This window comes from Papaver somniferum, unplaced genomic scaffold, assembly GCF_003573695.1.
Source record: "Papaver somniferum cultivar HN1 unplaced genomic scaffold, ASM357369v1 unplaced-scaffold_24, whole genome shotgun sequence".
In the NCBI taxonomy this organism is placed as follows: domain Eukaryota; kingdom Viridiplantae; phylum Streptophyta; class Magnoliopsida; order Ranunculales; family Papaveraceae; genus Papaver; species Papaver somniferum.
In genome coordinates, this window is record NW_020634374.1 from 4,567,628 (window position 1) to 4,574,147 (window position 6,520).

At 35.5% G+C, this 6,520-nt stretch overlaps 1 non-coding gene across 1 annotated transcript; it reads left to right on the forward strand.

Moving 5' to 3' along the window:
- Positions 1-5,347: 5,347 nt before the first annotated feature.
- Positions 5,348-5,429, forward strand: TRNAS-UGA. The gene has a single exon. It is a non-coding gene; the product is annotated as a tRNA-Ser (tRNA).
- The last annotated feature ends 1,091 nt before the right edge of the window (positions 5,430-6,520 follow it).

A 6,520-nucleotide genomic window follows, 5' to 3' on the forward strand; every position in this document is an offset into this window, starting at 1 on the left:
GGGGACGAATAGAAATTCGACATTTGTTCCCTTATTCCTTGTCATTTTTAGCTAATTAAGGTCCTCAGTTTGTAAACCTGATTTATCCGTCCATAAATTTTGTTTATTAACTGCCGGTGACTTCAACAATCTTGGCACTGGAGCTAAAAAATTTAGAATTGATATGGCTTTAGGTAATAGTGATTGGAATATCACTCTTCCTCACTGTAAACTTTATCATCTTAACCAAGTATATCATAGTCCAATTATGCTTATCTCTGATACCACTATCCTTAATTGCTGGAAACCTTTCAAGTTCTTTTTTACCTGCTTAATGATGAATCATGCTCCACAATTGTTAATGCTTGGAACACTGATGTTAATGGCTCTCCTGGTTTCAAACTTATCAAGAAACAAAGTGTGCAGTGAGAAAGGATTTATCAAGATGGAATAGATAACACTTTGATAATGTGAATAAACAAGTAGATGACCTTCAACAAAAATTAGAAATTCTGCAAGCTCAGCCTCCAATTCATTCCATTCAAGATCAGGTTATCTCCATCAACAATGATTTAAACAAATGACATAAGATGCAGGGCGACTTCTATCAGCAAAGGTCAAGAGATCATTTTGTTCAAGAGCGGGATAATAACACAAAATACTTTCATTCTAAGTGTAACAGGAAAAAATCAAGGAACAACATTGCCTCTCTTTAAGATCATAATGAAGTTTGGTTGCAGAATGGAGAAGACATGACTTTTCATCTTAATTTTCACTTCCAGAATATAAGTACTTCTATTAATCCAACACTTGATGAAGGTTTATTCTTACTTCTTCCTACTTGTATCACTGAACAGGACAACTTCATGCTCACCAGAATTCCTACTTCTGAAGACATTCACTCTACTTTAAAAAGCATGGAAAACTGGAGTGCACCTGGACCTGAGGGATTTCAAGCTGGTTTTTACAAAAATCAGTGGCAAACTGTTGGAGAGGATGTGCGTCTGATGGTTAAATTTTTATTTTGAGACCAAGCACATGCTTAAGCAAATTAACAACACTTACATATCTCTTATTCCTAAGAAGAAAAAGTCTATATGTGTTGCTGACTTCAGGCCAATTGGTTTATGCAACACCTCTTATAAGTTTTATTTCTAAAATTCTTGTTAATAGGATGATGCCTTTGATGGAAAAGATTATTTCTCCTTACAAAGCTGTATATATCTCAGAAAGACTCATTAGTGAAAACACAATTATTGCTCAAGAAATAATCCATTCCATGAAAAAGAAAATGGGTCAAATTGGCTGGATGGATCTCAAGCTAGATATGTCTAAATCCTTTGATAGGCTTGAATGGAGTTTCCTCATCAAGGTGCTTCAATAATTTGGTTTTTGTGAAGACTTTTGTCAGATGGTTCATCAATGTATTAGCACAACATCCCTTGCAGTGATACTCAATGGTTCACCTTGTGAAGAATTTCAAACCACTAGAGGGATAAGACAAGTGATCCTTTGTCACCTTGATTATTCATTCTTGCTATGGAGTTTCTTTCTAGACAACTCACTGCAGCACAACATTTATTCATTCTTGCTATGGAGTTTCTTTAAAGTGGCTGGTAACTCTCTGCCATTAATCATTTGCTCTTTGCAGATGACTGCTTGATTTTCACTCAAGAAAATCTTGATTCTATTAACAATCTTCTAGAACTCCTCAACAACTTCAGTGCTCAATCTGGACAGATTATCAATTTTGAAAATTCCTCAGTGCATTTCAGTAAATACACCAAACCAGAAGTAGCTCAATGTCTAACTCAAATTCTTGGTGTCAAGGTCATGAACTCTAAGGAAAGATATTTGGGATCTCCTCTTATACTTGGTCACTCTAAACAAAAAGATTTCAAGTTTATTCAAGATAGTTTCGAGCATAGACTCTCTACTTACAATGCACATAATCTCTCACAAGATGGGAGAGCTACTATGATTAAGCATGTTCTGAATTCAGTTCCTACTTACCAGATGGGTACTTTCAAGCTGCCAAATCAAATTATCACCAAGTTAACTTCAATTGAAAAGAAATTCTTCTGGGGTTATCACTCAAATAGGGGTTCTAATCCAGTGGCTTGGACTAATGTTTGCAAACCAAAGGATTTTGGTGGACTTGCTTTCGGGGATTTGGAAAAGCTAAACCTTGGTCTTCTTACCAAATTGGCTTGGAAAATTTGTACTGAATCTAATAATCTCATGGTGCAAACACTCAGCGGTAAGTACTTTAAAAATGGTGATATTATTCACAGTAAGATTGAAACCAAGAACTGCTCTTACACTTGGAATGGAATTACCAAAGGTCTTCTCATTGTTCAGCAGCATTATTTCATGGAGGTTAATAATGGTAAGAAGACAAAGATCTGGTTAGATAAATGGATTACAGGCCTTCCACACCCTCCAGTTCCAGTTAATAATTTATTTGGATTCTATGAAAATGTTTCTGAGTTGATCATTCCTGACAACAGCTCTTGGAACATATCTCTCTTAAATGCTCTATTTGATCCTGATACAGCTACTAGAATCCATAACATGTTCCTAGATACCTCTAAAGAAGATGTAATGGTTTGGATGCCTGCTAAAGATGATAAATTCTCTGTGAAAAGCACTTACAAGATGCTTACTGATTGCGACTGTCAGGTTCTAGTTAATGGACAAACTATTGATTCAGCAATCTGGCAGGCTTTATGGAAAACTTCAGTTGCTCATAGAATTAAGCTATTCGTTTGGAAGAGTCTCATATGGATCAATTTGACGAGGGTTAGACTTTCCACTCATAATAATGAAACATAAACCCATTGTGGCAGTTGTGGTCTTGGTGATGATTACTTCTAGAATGCATACATGTAAGAGCTGTGTGGCGTGGTGTTAATGTAAACATTGATGCTGTTTGAAGTAACTGTTTTAGTGTCATTGAATGGATTTCAAGCTGGTTCATGCAATCTGGCAAAAACACAGATGAGATGTGGCTTTTTACTCCAATGATTGGTGCCTGGATACTATGGTTCATGCAATCTCAACCCTCATAACTCAGTTCATAAAATAAACTTTCATCTAGCATCACGTCTGCATAATGATATCAATTGTTTTAAAACTACTACTTGCATTTCACAGTGGTTACCCCCTCCTCAAGGCATTATCAAAATTAATGTGGATGCATCCTTTGATCACTAATTAAATACTCTTGGCACATGACTCATTATACGTGATTTTACAGGTGCTTGAGGAGGGATCAGAGGGAGCTATGCAAATGGAGTCCTAAACCCTGAAGAAGGAGAATGCATGGCGATTCGCGAAGCACTGGCATGGGCTAAAAGAAGAATGTTTAGGAGAATCCACATTGAAGTTGATGCCAAAGTTGTTATTCAATCAATACCAGCAGCTGCCTTTTAATTCAATTGGAGAATACGAACCTTCTTCAAGAGATTAAACACTTATTTCAGAGTTTTGATTATTACAATTTTTCTTTTGTTATCCGTGACGACAAAAGTCGCAGATGCAGTAACAAAGTCAGTCAGAACTACTGCTTTAGGAATAGAAGATTATGATAATTTTAATGCTGAAATCTGTAGTCTTCTAGCAAAAGACAACAACTTTCTTGCATCTGAAGAAATAAAATCTCCCAGTATATCAAAAATAAAAACAACTGCCGGTGACTTCTCCTATATTAATGGTAGTTATGGACGAAATATTGCCAAAGAAGTATTGTTAAAAATTAAGCTTGTTAACTGAATTCAACTAGGGATGACGATTGCGAGGAAATTGGGGTTGGTTATCACCGGCGGGTACTTCGTTTGCCAACTAGGGATGACAAAGTCTCGGAATTGTTGCAATCAAAAATTATGGGTTGCTCTTGTGGGTAGTCTTTCAAGAAGCGCTAATAGCGTTAGCCTTTGCCTTCTACCGCTCTCGAAGTAGAGTGTTTTACCACATCTCCAACAAGCAGCTGATAACAAAATCAAGAAGAAGCCAGATGTGTCATACAACCAGGAAGTCTCATATCACCAACAAGCTAGAGAAGTTCTTAATTACGTTTTCTAACATGTTTCTATGTAGGTTATGTAAGCTAAGCGTGGGAAAACCGAGAAAGACCTCAAAACAAAAAGCGGATATCTCCCTACCACGGTCTTTACTTCTTAGGATCTTAGGAGATAAGACCTATTATGATATTCCAAATATGTAAGTTCGGTTGCTTTTGAATAAATTCCAACTTTCAGAAAAAAAAACTGAATTCAAGAAGTATTGTTAAAAATTAAGCTTATATTCTTAATTCAGACTTAGATTTTAATTTGTACGCCACATAAGTTTTTTTTTTCCTATTTTTTTTTTATATTTTGCAAATTAGTTTTTCTATTTTATTAATAAAAAAATTATTTATTATGAACCTTGGTTGGTAGCCTAGCAATAAGCTGGACTCCCACCCCTTTTTGAGTGGCAACACCTAATTTTAATTAGACCTACATTTTAATTTTAACTAATAAAGTAAGAAAAATATTAAAACTTATATTTAGGGTTAATTTGATAATTAAAAATTAAAACATAAAAATTAGATTATATTTAGGCAATACTCTTAGGATCTCATAAGAAGTTCTGTAATGGAAGTCTTTTCCGTTGATATGAAGCCACTCCGCCCGGTTCTTTGTTCAATGTCTATTATGGTTTCACCATTCCTTATGTTTCGACTAGCTTGCATTACTAAAGAAACATATATTCCTCAACGCTCGCATTGCGGTTGTTTCATTGTTTCCCAAAATGGACTGGCTTGGAGTGCACCACCAATGATAAGACGTTCAGTAAAAAAACATAATTCCTACAAATGCATTCATCTTCTGCAATAATAAATTTTGGACTATACCTTCCTATTCGATTTTGCATATTGGCTCGGTTAACAACTCTCTGATTTTCGGCAGCATTTTGGTTTTTTATGAACTCAGCCATGTTCATATTTATTTGAAAAAATTAGAAGAGTTTTGAAAAGTATAGAAGATGTGTGAGTTTGAAAAATTCTAGAGAATTTTTGAAATTATGGTGCGGGTTGAAATAAACTTGAAGTTGAATATTTATGGGGGACGAGGGATTCCTGATTACCGGATGATAAGTAACTGAGCGATATATAGACTATCGCTGACGATTTTGTGATCATCTAGCTTATAAAGACCATCGAGCGACAGAGTCTCTATCGCGTATGTCTAAGTTTGATACTTCCCTCTTAGCAACTTATGTTTGCCAGTCAACCATTCCCACGGTGGGTGCAAAAGTGGCAAACCACTTCAAATTGCCGTATACATGCAAACAGGTATAATGCTTCGTAAATGACTAGCAAAATGTCGATATGTCCGAGTGGTTAAGGAGACAGACTTGAAATCTGTTGGGCTTCGCCCGCGCAGGTTCGAACCCTGCTGTCGACGTCTTTTTTTCTGTTTCCTTTTTTATTGGAAGTGCGCCGACAACTATAGTCAATCACTCAATTTTGTTTGTTTGTTAACTTAAGAATTGCAGCACCAATTCTTAAGTGACAAGTTTATGTAGATATCGATAAGAATACAGACATCTCTTCATCTGTTAAGTGAATCATGTAATCTAATGTTTCCCCTTTACATTTTTTGACCAAACAATGGCTAATGAAATTGACAAAGAAAAACTAGTGTTATAATGGGGAAACAAGAAAGAGATACTGTGCATAATGAAGCTTTTTATCTCCACCAGTCTGCTTGAAGCCTGGACTGAGGCAGAAAAAGAAAGTCGAGGAACCAACACGAAAAAAGGAAATAAGGAAGGAGACAAATCCTCTCTCCCACATAGGATCATCACCTGTCTGCTTATAAAATAAATAAATTCTTAAAATGAAGACACGTTGAGAAGGAAAATGTAAGTGCTGGGTGATGATGGTCAATAAGAACAAGCTTTTTCCTATCACGAAAACATACATTTTAAAAACCTGGTTAGTTTCGGGCGTATGTGATTATTTGGTGTATATAAATTATTTTATCTACACAATAGGGAATGTTAAGGGATTTAAACTCGTCGAAACTTCCAATTTATCCTCTAAAAAATATCAATACTATCAATTTACTTTCATTAACTCTTAATAATAATACTTAAAATCAGGATCAGATTCATTTCCACCCCCTATAAACCGATTTTTCTCTTCTCTTCTCTTCTTTCCCTTTTCTCATTTGTTTTGAAACCAAAACATAGTCGATCATCGACGATCCAAACACGATTAATCATTTTTTTCTTCTATATAATGTCGAAACCAATGTTAGTGAAGCATGCTACTAGCAGGAAATTTTTCTAGTGAGAATAATCTCGGAATTGTTGAAGTGATTCGAAACAAAACGAAGAACACAACGGTTGAGGAGGAAGAAAACCATCTTTGATCGCACAAAAAGAGGAGAAAATGGGTCGAACCAGGTACTTTTCTATCAACCCAATCCTCTAAACTAGGTTTTAATAACATGCAATCGCTCAAAAATCGAAAATTTTGAAATCAATTTTT